Source organism: Protopterus annectens, chromosome 1.part1 (assembly GCF_019279795.1).
Source record: "Protopterus annectens isolate FY-2018-M chromosome 1.part1, PAN1.0, whole genome shotgun sequence".
NCBI lineage: Eukaryota > Metazoa > Chordata > Ceratodontiformes > Protopteridae > Protopterus > Protopterus annectens.
The window spans coordinates 735,827,417-735,842,682 of NC_056726.1; positions in this window are offsets into that span (position 1 = coordinate 735,827,417).

Sequence of the window (15,266 nt, forward strand, 5' to 3'; positions counted from 1 at the left end):
GTCCAGCATGTCATCCCAGGCAGACAGACATTGGATCCCCTTTGAATGACAACGGAGTTTAAGCCAATTATTAAAGCTGATCATCTTGTCTCTGTATTGTGGCATCATTCTTGGTGAAGGTAGGATACTGCTCAAGGTCAGGGTCATACCTGCCTGGGCTACATAATCAGAGAGCTCCTCTATGTCTCTTTTCATGTAGTCCAGGGAGGTACGTCTCAGGTCGTTCACACCAGCATGGACAATGACTGAGTCGTACTTGTACCTGCTGTTGAGAGACCTGAGTGCTTGCGTTATGTGGCGGATTCTAGCGCCCAACAGGCAGCTTACTGTGACCTTCTCCTTACTCAATCTGGTGAGCGGGACGTCAGTGTGTCTGACTATGGAGTCACCAATGACGAGTGTGTCTGGCATTGTGTTTGGCCTTAAGGGCTGTGACTGTTTGGCACACTGACTATGTGGTCTATGTGTTGCATTTGTTGTGTCCTGAGGTGGCAGTTGTTTGGGTGTCTGCTTTGGTGGCCTCTGCTGTTTTGGTAGATTTTTGATCAGAGCCTCCGAGTATGTCTTTGTGTGTTTATGTGTATGATTTGAAGTTGTGATAGTACTATGTGAGACTGGGTTTGTGGTGTGTGTGGTTACCTTCTCCTACTGTCTGGTCTTGCCAGTCCTATGTCGAGAGAGCTCAGCCTCCAATTTGGCTATATAGTTGCATCTCTTGCATGTATTTGTGTTTTGTGGGAGAAGGAGAGGGTTGTCTGTGTACATGAGGCAATTGTAACATTGTCGCAATATTCCCAGATTCACCAGCTGAGCAGGAGAGGACACTAGCAACTGATCCCTCGACATGTTAGAAGGAATAGACAAAAACTTTATGTAGATGAGTTTGAAAAGACTTCGGGGGATGTGGGTGATCGAAAAAGGGGTTTTAGGCTGGTGGGGTACTATGTATAATAAAAGTGCTATATAAAAGTGAAAAGTACTTTAGGAGCAAGTGCTAGGCTTTACAGATAGAGAATAGTCGACTTAGGAATCAAGTAGAGCTGAACTTTTTAGATATAGAATACACTGGTTTGATCAGCTGTACAGTTCAAGGAAAGCTGTTCTAAGGGAAAATTTGAAGAGTGGACTTTAGGTAGCCCGAATAGTTTAACCTTGATTAACCGCCGCTGCTCTTGTGTGCTCCTGTGGCAACTCCGCTCTAAATCGCGCTAAAGTGCTGAGTTCTCTACAGCCAGTAAAGCCCGCCAAAGCGTGCTTTATAGCAGTGGCCTGGAAAAGACAGGAAATGACCCAAAATGGCCAATAAACTACAAGTTACTGCCTTAAACCACTCCTCTGAGGACAAACAGGCAGCTCAGTACTCCTCACTCTCACTGGTGAGTAAAGAAACTTCCCCTGACCAAACAAGGAAAATGGAGAAGCACAGGAACCAAGACAAAGCCCAGGGATCAGCAAAATCTGATCACTGGAACAAACTATTAGGAAAGTATGGAAAACAAGAGTATTTTTTTGTTTTTTTCAAGTTTTTTTTAACAGATAGAACAGAAAATACAATAAATGCTGTGTTGCTCGATTAATTGCTATCAAAAGCTAGTACACTTGAGTGTATTAGCCTGTTGTTTAACTTTTATGCAAAACTTAAACTAGGAAGTGCAACAAACAATTCAAGCTATTAAAAACAGTAAAAACAGGTAATAACTGAATAAAATAGTCAGAAATCGTCGTCAAAATAGGCAGAAATAGTCGTCGAATTACACAGTTATCACATGCACCACAGAGCTTACACATCTAACCCTTATCCAAAAGTGTATTTCAAGGTGAATGACATCAGCAGCCTTGCTAAAGTAGGGAAATGGGAGGTGTAGTGTCTATGAATGGCCTCAAAATAATTGATCCCTACACACCCAAACACACATACACAAACGCACAGACACGCACACACACACACACACACACACACACACACACACACACACACACACACACACACACACACATTTGTATGCCACACACACACATACACACACACACACACACATGCACACACACACAAACAGAGTTTCACAGTTGTCATGTCTGGGATTAGAACTCCTATCTAACTAGTACATCACACTACAGCATTACACAGTTATCGCATGTGCCACAGAGCTTGTAGGACTAGCCTTGACCCAAAAGTGTATTTCAAGGTGAATGACATCAGCAGCCATGCTAAAGTAAGGCAATGGCAGGTGTAGTATCTATGAATGACCTCAAAATCATTGATTCCTACACACACAAACACACACACAGAGTTTTACAGCTGTCATGTCTCTTGGATTAGATCTGTTACCTAACTAGTACATCACATTACAACATTACGCAGTTATCCTACGTGCAACGGAGCTTATAGGGATAGCCATTATCCAAAGGTGTATTTCAAGGTGAATGACATCAGCAGCCTTGCTAAAGTAGGGCAATAGGAGGTGTAGTGTATATGAATGGCCTCAAAACCATTGATCCCTAAACACACACACACACACACACACACACACACACACACACACACACACACACACACACACACACACACACACACAGTTTCCATGTTTGGGACTAGAACTCTAACCTGACTAGTACATCACACTAAAGCATTATGCAGTTATTGCACGTACCACAGAGCTTACAGAGCTGAATCTTGTCCAAGGAGGAATTTCAAGGTGACTGACATCAGCAGGCTTGCTAAAGTAGGGCAATGGGAGGTGTAGTAGCTGTGAATGGCCTCAAAATCATTGATCCCTACACAAACACTGTTGCTATTTCTGGGATTAGAACTCCTACCTAACTAGTACAACACACTGTAGCATTATGCAGTTATTGCATACACCCTGGAGCTTATAGGGATGGTCCTTCCCAAAAGGGGTATTTCAAGGTGACTGACATCAGCAGGCTAGCTAAACTAGGGCAATAGGGAGTGCAGTGTGTGTGAATGGGCCATAAACCATTCATCTGGAAACACACAACACTCAGTCACACACAACTTTATATTTGACGGGACTGGGTATATGACTGCTAGATGAATAATGACTTGTACTGTCATGTTACACAGTTATCACAAGCACCACAGACACTATAGTGCTGAGGGCTACCAGAAGTAAATGTCTACAGTGATAGACATTGGCACATCATGTGATATTGGCCAACTGGATGTGTGGTGGGTGGGACAGGCCTCATGATGGGAAGCTCTTTGTCACTGTCTGTCTCTCTCTTTCCCATATCTCTGTCTGTGTATGTTTGACCTATTATAGTGTCTTGTCCTTGTATATATGTGTGTATTCCTATCCAAAGTGTGTGCAAAGCATGACTGGTGTGCAGTGTGGTGTGGGTGCACAGACACCTGCGACTGACAGATATGTATAGTCCATTGTATTGTCCATGTATTGTCAAACATGGGTGTCATAAGTGTGGGAGCATGCCCAGTATGACCCTTCTGTATTTTGTTGTCAGGCGTGGGCTTCATTTCTCTAAGTGTAGGGGCATGCCCAGTATGACCTTCTGTACTGAATGTGTGAATCCATTCCAGGTAGGTTGTAATCCAGTGCAGGCATTTGTGTTCTACACCTACAGCTAGCAACCTGTTTCTGCAGGATATCTGTAGATAGGTTAACAATATGGAGTCACAATGGGCAAAGGATAGTGGGGCACTGTAACTAATTGTGTATGTGCTGCTTCTGTTACATGGTTTTGGTGTTAGCAGAGATATTCAGCCATATGTACTGTTTTACACTGTGATGTATTTTCTCATCAACTACTGACATATACATTTATTTGCTCACAGTAAGTAAATGTGGAATACAAGATGAATGAAGCTGTGTCCAATATTGTGGTCTGCAGCCTACATATTCTTGCACACTCATACTATTCTGGAGGGGGAGCTGCAGACACTTGCTCGTGGGTCTATGTAAATGGTCCAGCCCCTTGGTACTGTGGTGGCTGAGGATCCCATGCTTCTACAAATATAGACGTGACAGAATGGCCATATCCTGTTGTGCCCATACCTCTCAGCTGTACAGATTCACACAGGTTACTCAGAGGTAGGGCTCATATATCTGGTCATTTCCCCTTCACATTGTGGTTTACGAGCAGGTTTGTAGCCACCCATTCCTGGGTTTGCAGGCAGGGATAGTATGGGCATACATCAGAGTTTCAGACTTCACATGCTCCATAGCATCCATGCTTCTACCCCCCTGTTATTCTATCCTTTTCCTAACATTATGCAAGTGATAACTGATAAGAATTCCTATAGTTATCACTTCATCCCAGCAGTATTTAGGGGTTGGTCCACAGTTCATGCAGTAGGACATGGTGGACATGCTACTGGGCTTTGGCGATATGGCCTTGCATTTGTATTCTATGGACTGTGTTATGTTGTTATTTGGGACTCCATAAGATAACATACATTGGCAGTATGGGTGAGACACAGGCCTTTGACAGAGGACTGTAGGGTATTTGGTAGTGGTGCAGGCCATCTGTAACAGGCCAGTGCATTCTGTCACTCCTACAGTCCCAGGCTGCAAGTTACTGAATTCCCCTGGGGTGACAGGACAGGTGTACAAGGTGTTAATGGCAATAGTTTCTATCCGTATTAATCCATTGGTGCAGATGCTGGAAGGGTGCTGCTTACAGATAGGGCCACACCTGCATGGGACACCTCTTCAGCATGCTGCATTCTGTGGGTATTCCCATACAGATGTGGGGGTCAAATTGTACTCATACCCAACAGCACGGATACGACTTGTGTTGAACCTGTGGCTGATGGTGGGGTGAGCTGAGTGCATGGGTGCTATGAAAGCTTCTTGCAGCTGACTCACAGATATATGTGGGGTATTCCCCTTATGCTGGCTTGTGCGGGGACATCAACGGTTTCTCAGTACTTCATAACTGTGCTTTTTGTTGTCTGTCAGTGTTTGGCCAGACTACATCAGTATTACATACTACACAGATGACTAATGTGCTGCTAACCTGTATGTACAGTTCCAAAGGTGTGTCCGTTTGACAGTAACATTTTATACACTCCCTGTCTAGGGTACTTCCACCTGTGCACTGCGTGTATGTCTGGACCCACATTCATGCCATGTCCATCTTTCAGATGGTGACAGATATTACATCCGAACAATTAGTATGGATTACTGCTAGATTGGGTCTTGCTGGGATGCATTGTGCTTGGCACTGCAGTTGTCAGAACTTAGCCCAGTCATCAACAGTACTGGCCATAGGCCACTGGGATACAAGCCTCCATGCATACATGCTGATTACTTCCATACAATATACAACAAACAACAACCTAACACACAGAGGTCTGCATATTGTACACATGTAACAATTTATCCTGCTAATTTGGCCAGCTCAGTTAATCTGTGCTCCACTGTTATTATACCCACACATACATGTTACTACATTTCTATGTAGGATTGTGGGGGGGGGGGTGCACACCTGACAACTGCAATCATTTGCTGTGACTATGCTGGTATTTCAGGTACTCTGTTGGCTTCCATTTAATTCTGTATTCTGACCTATCATGCAGACCAGAGGCATATTAGTGTAGTACAGATCTTAGGTTTTATTGACCTACATTTCAGTTTCAGACCTCTTACATTTCAGAACTAACATCCCACTGCCTGACCTGTTGTAGTCTGTCTGTGTAGGTCTGGAGGGGGGCTATTCTCCATTGCCATCAATCGGAGGCCTTAGCGCACAGCCTTTCTTTGTGGCCATCTACACCTGTCCTGCTGGCTGAGACTGTTGTTGGGTATGTGAGCCTCACTGATATGCATGTGTGTGTCCTATGGACACACATTTGGCCCACCACATGTCCTGAAGTGGGATTTGTCTCCTTGTTTAGTACTGCCTACTATGTTGATACCAGTATTTGTTACGGATTTCATGCTGCCCATATAGGTGTCTACTCTCTGCTGCCATCCCATTCAGCCACCCGATTCTCTTGCATGCTCACATCTGTACCATAGAGACAAGTAGCAGAACATACTACTCCATTCAGCAATTGATAGGTACAGTGACTTACCTTGTGGCTGTGCCAGTATTGAGGATGGTGCTGGAGGGCTGACTATGCTGGATGCACATAGTACACTCCATATATATGGTTACGCACAGGTTGTGTCAAGTTTGGTATCCCTTTTACTGTATGTGAGAGTCAGATAGAGGTGTCATTCCCTGGGTCCTACCATGCCATTGTATGTGCTATGCGTTGCTTCTTTGCCAAGGCCTGGGCATACTGGGCACTCCTCCTTTTGCCTACAGGGACAGGCTCAAGTTGTTCCTCCTCCATCTCAGTCTGTGCATGTGCTGGCCTTGGCAATGGTGGGGGGCTGTGTGGCCCTGCCCCATGCTGTTCCTGCTGCAGCTGTTTCTGCAGGACCATATTGTGTAGCATGGCACATACAATGACAATTTGAGTACATGTAGCTGGAGAGTACTGCAAGGCTCCACCAGATATTTCCAGTTACTGGAACTGTGACTTGAGCATCCCAAACACATGCTGCATTATGATTCTGGTTTGTGCATGTGCTTCATTATGGAGTTCTTGTTTGGGTGTGTGTGCAAATTCTGATGGGTGTCATCAGCTATAGCTCCAGTGCGTAACCAACATCCCCCACTAGGTGGTCATATGGGATGTCCCCACTGGCAAATCTCTGGTAATGCTGCATCATATGCCAGATATAGGAGTAGTGATATCTTCCAGGGCTGTCAGCACACACACATTTATTATAATGCCCTGGGCATCGTACACCACCTGACAATTGATAGAGGGGAAGCCCTTGCAGTTTATGTAGACCCTACACCACTCGCCAGGTGGTGCTTTGATGTGTATTTGTGTGCAGTCTATAGCACCCCCTACATCAGGGTATTCTGCTATTTGGTGGAAGAGATACATATTGCTGGTCAACTCCTCATGGGTATTGAGGAAATATATGTTGTCACTGGCATGTACTAACATGGCATCCAGGAACTGGAAGAGTACCCTGGATGCTGATGCCTGTGAGATCCCTACGATATACCCAGTTGGCCTTTGGAAAGTACCTGCGGCTAGTATTCTTAAACCTACACATACCTTGGTGTCCACTGGGATGGTTTTCCCTCTGTTGGTTCTGTGTGCAAGGCGTGGCTGTCACAGTTCAACAATTTGCTGTAGGAGATCCCTGTCCACCCTATAGCACTCCACTATCTCCAGCTCATGTAGCTCCTCGTAGGTTAACCTGGGTCTGTACACTCTTCTCCTTCTCCTCACTGTGGGTTGGTCATCAGCATTCTTATCCTCACCACCCTCAGCCTCTTCCACATATTTGTGTATGGGAGTGACAACAGCCCCTATCATTTTGTTGCTTTTTAGGTAAAATTTCCTCGTTTGTGTACAACGGTGGTGTAGAGTTTGTGAGAAAAACCAGAGGGAAAGGTGTTAGCATACTTTATAGTAGTGTGCTGGGCTGGGCTGCTGTCTATGTAATTGGCTGGTTCTGATACATTTCACATGCCAGCTATGCTAGTTCTCCTTGATTACCTTCCTACTGATGTTTTCACTTCCCATTGCCTTCCTGTTTAAGCCGCGAGGTGCGCCACGCAAACCCAGTGCTCAGATGTGAATGGAGCTGCTATTTCCCGGTTTAATAATTTGTTTTTGTTTAATGCCCGGTGCATGGTGCACACACCCATTTAGCCAATGTAAATACTGCTAGGCAACCTCAGAGACACCCCCTTCCTTAGCTGTGCTTAGCTGAGGGCAAATATGGGCCACAGAGCTCCAGTAAGCTTACAGCATGCATGACACACCCCCTTATGAAGTCATCTAGCTCTTAGGCTTACACCATGGCATTGCTGCACCTACATTGTTGGGTGCAAGTTAGCACTGAGGGGAAATATGTGATTCAGTATCATTGCCCTTATTTACATAGAACTGACTGCTAATGCATGGTTACAAAACCGACACTCAGCCTTCCCCCTTAGCAACCACTATTCCATGGTCTTGTTGTGTTATGCATGCCATTGACTATTATGGCAAAATGATGATTTTGGTTTAAAAGCTTATTTCCAGCTTTTTTATTATTTTCAGGCTGATCCCATTTGCACACTGCTGCCCTACGCTTAAATGGACAAAGTTATTTTTTATAATTTTGCAAGTATTTTCATGCCTATGGCCATATAGTTGGCCTTTGGCATGCCTAACCCTTATAATATATGTGCTTTTATGAGCTGTCATGCCTTCATGCATATCATCCTGTGCCATATCTGCAACCCTAAGCTTGTCCTTGGAGGCCCTATTGGAACATGCCTTCAGCTCCATGATGGCTTTAAACATATGTTGAGTAGCATGTAAAGACACACCATGATCAGGTGGAAGTTGCACAGCAGGCTTTCTCTAAGCACCCCTAACAACCCTACTGCATGGCACCTTGCCCATACTTTGGCTGTAGGCAGGGTCAACTGGCACTGAAGCCATAGTAACCACGCTACCCGGATCAAGTGTGTCACTCAGTACCTGTCCCATATCTGAGTGGGTATCACTGGAATAGGCGTGCATAGACATACTAGCTGTGTCTGATGGAAATACAGGGGATGGCTGAATGTCAACCTCAGTGTCAGATTCAACCTCTGCAACCCCTGACTGTACCTCTCTTTCAATACCACCATCATCAGAGATGGCAGATATTCTGGCATCAGGTGGTAATAGGCCTAGACTTCAACTGTCAGGATCACCTGTGAAAATGAACCAAAAAAAATGCAGGGTAGAAATTAAAACCTACATTGCAATTTAATATACGATAACAAATGAACACAGGGGCCACTATCACAGATGGTACAGGAATACACACAAGTTCATGACATCCACCTCACACATATGGATAAATGCATATTTATGACAAAGGCTCATCAATAATCAAATAAAAATATTTGGCTTCCCATGTACAGATGACTCCACACTTGCTTGGGAGGATGGTCCTGGAAGACGTTAAGCAAAAGCTAAGGACGCAATCATGATACCAGTAAAACAGGGACACATAATTTTTACTTAGTATATATTCATTAACAATACCTTTAACTGAAATTTGGCTAACATGTCCACCAAAAGCACATGTGTAATGAACAAAAATGTTTTGCTAACTGTATCACTTTATCAATAGGTTCAACCAAAAAAAATTATAACAACATAAGCTCTTACTTTCAATATTTTCCTATACAAGAAACTGTTATAAATTGACTTATGTAAGCTTACCTGGAAGCTCTTCATGGCACATACCTGTCCTCCCAGAAACATGAGCACCAACATCAATCATATCTTGTGCACTTTTCACTGAGCTCCCTGGATCTGTGACAGTGCACAGGAGCTCTTCATTTGGTGTCCATGGTAGCTCTGGAGCAGCCAACCCCAGCTGTTCTTGGGCAACTTCAGCTACTCTCCTCCGAGCTGATGATATCATATCAGTGGCCCGATGCTTTACCTGATCATAATTCCTGCTATGCACTCCCATGGCATTTACGTCATTGACTATCTGGTTCCAAATCTGCATTCTGTCAGACATAGCCCCACTTCCTTTCTCAAGCAGAAAGGCACCATGGGACCTAAATGGTCACACAATTATGTCATTTTCATAGGTTCATAGGTTCATAGGAGATTACTAGGCTAGCAGCCCTAGAGGCATTACAAGCCTAGCCATGTTAACCCCAAGTGTCCACATTTGTTCTTTTTTGGGTAGTTCAAAGAAGAAATTTATGAACAGAGTGGGTCTGTGATCAGCACCAGCTACTCCTGTCCATGAGGGACATGGGTACCAACCTGGAGCAAATTTGTGCTCTCCCATCTAATTACCTTGGTTGCATTTGAATAGGGTTAGTGAGGAACTCTGTTTTTTGAGAATAAGAAGTCTTTTCCAGACAAGCAACATTCTCAGGGAGACATATCTGTCTCTCTAGCATGTTCTGCTAATGTCACAGGCTAGGTTGAGATCCTAAAGAGCAAGTGATTCTTGTGACATTTGACTTGCAGATGTGCAGCGTTTCCATTAGGGTAAGGTCAGAGACTGCCCTATAGGCCAGGCACACAAGTCACCTCTAAGCAGCCTATAAGATACAGAGAAAAGTGACAGTGTTTTCAGCCTGTCCTCATAGATCATGGTTTGGAGTCCCTGTGTTTTCTTAGTGAGAAACCTCTGAGGTCTCTCCAGCTGCTTCAGGTGTCTGGTGAGATACATACAAAACAGTGCATTATACTCTATTAGTTGTCTTATGAGGGTCGAGTACAGTGGAGTTATATCATCCCTTGACCTGGATGCAATGCCATTGCTTATGAGATGTGCTACATAGAAGGCTTTCCTTACCACTGTGGAAACTTGGTGGTCCAAGTTCAGATTGCTATCAACCTGTGTTCCCAAGTCTCATATCGCTGGGTTGGAACTCAGGGGGATACTGTAGGTATTGTAATTGGTAGGGAATTCCATTTTGCTAAAGGGAATAATAATGCATTTTTTCATATTTAGTCTTACACCATGGTTCTGGTATCAGTGATTCATTTATGTTAGCCCATCTTGCAATATCTTGACATCATTGGGGGACTCAATGATTGCTCCCAGTTTGCAATCATCAATGAATTTGATGAGCCAGAGATCATCTATTGTGGCCTGGACTTCTGAGAAACAGAGGCCAAACAGTAAGGGGCCCAGAACAGATGCCTGTGGTACTCCACTTGTCAAGGGTCTACTGGTGGAGGTGAAGTCACCAATTTTGATAGAGTGTGTTCTGTTTGTAAGCCAGTCCACTACCCATCTAGTAATGTAAGGGTTAATCCACAGTGGAAGAGTTTCTTAATGATGCCAGAGTGGGAAATTGTATCGAAAGCCTGGCAAGGTCGAGATAGGATCTGTGCACTGTCTTACCTTTGTCCATGGCTTTGTTGATATTCTCAAAGAAGTCTACCAGGTTTACTAAGCATGATCTACCCTTAACAAAGCCAAACTGGGTTGGGTCCAGAGTGTGAAGGTCACCTATGCCCTTATTGATAAGGACCATAATAATTGTTTCCGTGGCTTTGCAGATGAGGCTAGTTAGACTTATGGCTCTGTAGTTCCCTGAGTCAGTTGACGGCCCTCTTTGCGCAGGGGAATTACTGTTGATGTTCTCCTTTCTGCAGGCATATGACCAGTTCTCAAGCTATGATTAAAGAGAATGCCAAGTGAGTCTACTAGTCCTCATTTTACATTGTTTAGTAAACAACCTGGGATATTATCTGGTCCTACTGAGGCCATGTTTTTGGCCTTGGCAAGCACAGCAATCACCTATTCTCTAGAGATACTAGTTAGAGGGCTGGGGTCAGATATGTTTTCAGATATAGCAGGATGGAGACAGGGGGGTGAAGTTTGCACTGAATATGTCAGATGGCAGATTGATGATATCTTCTGGTGTAGTACGAGTGATTCCATCTACAACCAGTTTGGCACATAGCTGGGCATTCCATTTTAGACTCTGGATGCAGTTAAAGAATGCCTTATGATTATTCTTGGCTAGGGATGTGATTTTTAATTTTGTAATTTGCTGAAGGGAGTTTGCATGGATTGGTATGCTTTGGTGCCATACATCTAGGTGACATAAAACAGAGAAAGAGACAACACATAAATGCCACATGATTAACTTCCTGCTTATATACACATATATTCTCATTATGAACTACTAAAGACACACAGTTCAGGTATTAAAAATTAATGTTATGTGATTGTGCCATATCACACTCACACACAAACCAATGTTTGATCCAAAACAAAGAATAACAATGGAGCAATTTATTGCTTACCACAGGAAGAATCGGATGACCACACAATTTCAAGAAAAAAAAATCTTGAAATATAACTTTTGTTGAGGCAACACACAACTGGTATCTGGATTTCCCATTCAAAAACAAACAAAAAAAAAATAGGCAAATGACAGTTTGTACCAACCAAGGAATAACACATTAGTTATTTTTTTATAAATGCTTTCAAAAAGTTCTCAAAAAATGTGTACACGTTTACAACAGAAAAATCATTTTGTTTTACAATTGCCAGTCACCTCTCCCTGTGCCCAGCACTCCCCTAGAGGTGTTTATGGGCCATCTTCTAAGCCTAATAACTCTGTGTCATTGATAGTATAAAACATAACATTTCACTGAAATAACATGGAAGAGAGTAACATAACCAGTTTTAATGATAACACTTATAATGAAAGTTAATAAGTTTGTATATCCGAGAAAGCAAAATGCCTGACAAAATGCCTATGCCAACAGTAATGTTATAAGAAGTGCATAGAGACAAAAGTTCAATTTTCTAATGTGTATATATATATATATATATATATATATATATATATATATATATATATATATATATATATATATATATATATGTAATATTTTCCTTGTAACATGTGAACAAATCTAGCATGTACTTGAAAAATACAGTCATACCTTAACAAGATCAGAAGGCTTCTGTGCAGATAAATCTAAAGTGATAGCAATCTCCTTCAGTGTTATGTTAATGCTTGTCCACTCAATTTAAAAAAATAAAGAACAATGTAAACATAATTATAAATAACAATAAGTATGAATAGCACTGGAGCTCATATGAATTACATGCCTGACTGAGGGTATACTGACAATTACATTTTTGTAATTAAAATTGTCTTGTCTGGCTTAGGATGGACTTCATACTTCAAAGATAGTGATACATACATGACTGTATAAACCGGGACCTTGTCAGGTCAGACACATACATGGTTATCCCCTCACTCTGTCATGTGTATACATAATTAATGAGTATGTCTGACATGCAGTTCTTCTGTGGCAAGGATGAAAAAAACACATATGGCAAAAAATATGTTTTGTCTTTTTTATGTAGGTTTGAATCCCACATTGTTCAAATTACTTTTATCAGTGTATAAAGACACAACAAATGTGTCGTATCATAAAACATATACCTCCAATGCATGTCTGAAAAGTTAAATCAATTAACAGTTACAGGACCATCCAAACCAAAGGCTAATGCCAACTGTCATATTACCCTTCCTGTTTCATTTGCTGCCTTCCTCTCTGTTTGGCACTGTTGCTCTTCCCTTAATATTGTGCAAATGTGGTTGGCATGGTTGTTCATGTTTGTACACTAGCTGTAGAATGTGATGTCTTGAATTGGCAGAAAACACTCAACTGTTGATGCTTGACTTGTACAGATATGGCAGGAGCTAGAAGGGAAGGTGCTAAATTTAGGGCACAAATATGGGGTGTAGAGGAGTCTAAAATATTCACTGGACTGCTTGTAATGTGCCACAGCCATAGGCTACTGCAGCGGGACTATACCGGATCAATACAATCAGAGGCTTCGAATAATCTGACCAAGGCTGTCTCCAGTGCGACCGGCATTTCACACACTGCAGAGCAATGCAAGCATCACTATAACGACCTGTAAAGGCACAACCAGGAAGAACTCAACTATTGGCTGGATGAGTTTAGGACTGTTGACATCACACGTGTGTAATTATACAGATAAAGATGCCTTAAACTAGATAGAAAGCTGGATATAGCCCACTTGAAACATAATGCTCTTCTCTTTTTCTCCCTGTTTTCTTTTACAGCTGCTCAGGAGATTGCAGCAAACAAGGATGCCCATGCTGAGCATTTGGAAAGACTAAGAGAAGCAAGGGGTATGTATACAGTATTATTCTCTTGTATACATCATTAGTAAATTAAGCTTGCATATCTTAACTATAAAACTAAGTATGGACATTTCACTGTGTAGCTCAAGCCAACTGTCAATTATAATAAAGTACTCAGATGCCGTGCGTTCAAATCCCACACATAACAAATACATAATAAAATAATTTAAAAATGTTACATAATAATTTCAACAAAATTGCATACATGCCATGCTGTTAACTTAATCTGCATTACTTGATCAAGCACATGTGCAATATATGCATATTGGGAATATTACTTAGAGCAATCATCAGTTATAATTTGTATTTGAAAAAAGTATAGTTAATATAAATGTAAAATTATTTTTATTTATATCATACCAATTTATTGTATGATACATATGATGGCATCAATTATCTTTTTCGTTTTTTTTGTCTCATACCCACTCCTTATTTCTATTTTTAATTTTTATATATGTGATCACAACATTCTGATGTTATCTGTTTCTGAAAACTCACAAAATGATTTATAGTGTGACGAGCCTCCACTAGACCACTAATCAAGGAACCTCAATCCTCACCAATGGCAACAGTGGGAGACGTTCGCTGGGAGTATAACAGGTACACACACAGTATTTCCAGATGCAGCTCTTTGCATCAAGTGCAATTTCCTTTAAGAGCACAAAGAGACCACAGTCAGTCTGGGGATGGTTCCTCTACCATTCTCCAGATTTCAAGTAAGACTCCCCACTGGCCCAACTATAGAGCTGAGTCCTTAGCCAGGGTTCCAAGCCAAGTCCTCCAACACTTTATCTGTCCAACCAGTGTTTTGTGTCCCTGCCCAAGTAGCTGATGCACACACACACACACACACACACACACACACACACACACACACACACACACACACACACACACACACACACACACACACACACACACACACACACACACACACACACACACACACTCTTTGAGATTTTGATTTGCACATGCACACATGGGAAAGGCTGGCACAGGTTTACTAGCTATGCCCCCTTTTGCACAGACTATAAAGTAGTTTTCACTGTCACCAGACTGCTCTGTCAGCTACCTTAAGGCCCTTAACTAAGGGTGTCCAATCTTACTGTGTAATATTAATATTAATACAAATAGCAGTTTAACCAAGAGCAAGGCTGTTTGGAGTGGCCCACATAGTGTCACCAAATAAATATGCAAGTACTGTCAGAACTTTCAGAACTTAATTTTTTCTACATAGATCAGCCACAATGAAAGGTTTAAATATATTTAACAATAAATAATAAAAGAACAAAACAATTGTAAATATATATTCACAGTGACATCAGAGTTCAAAACCACAGAAAATATTTAAAATAACACTGCAGTACAGGCTCACACAAACAAAGAAAAACATCTAAACTAAACTTCACTATATTCCTGACTGTATCTAAAGGAATTATACTGTTCCCTAGAAACCTACTTCATTAGAGCAAGGCAGATATGTGTAAATGGTTCTTGTCAAGTCCGAGACTGAATACAGAATGCTCTGTCCCACTAAGAGACTTCTC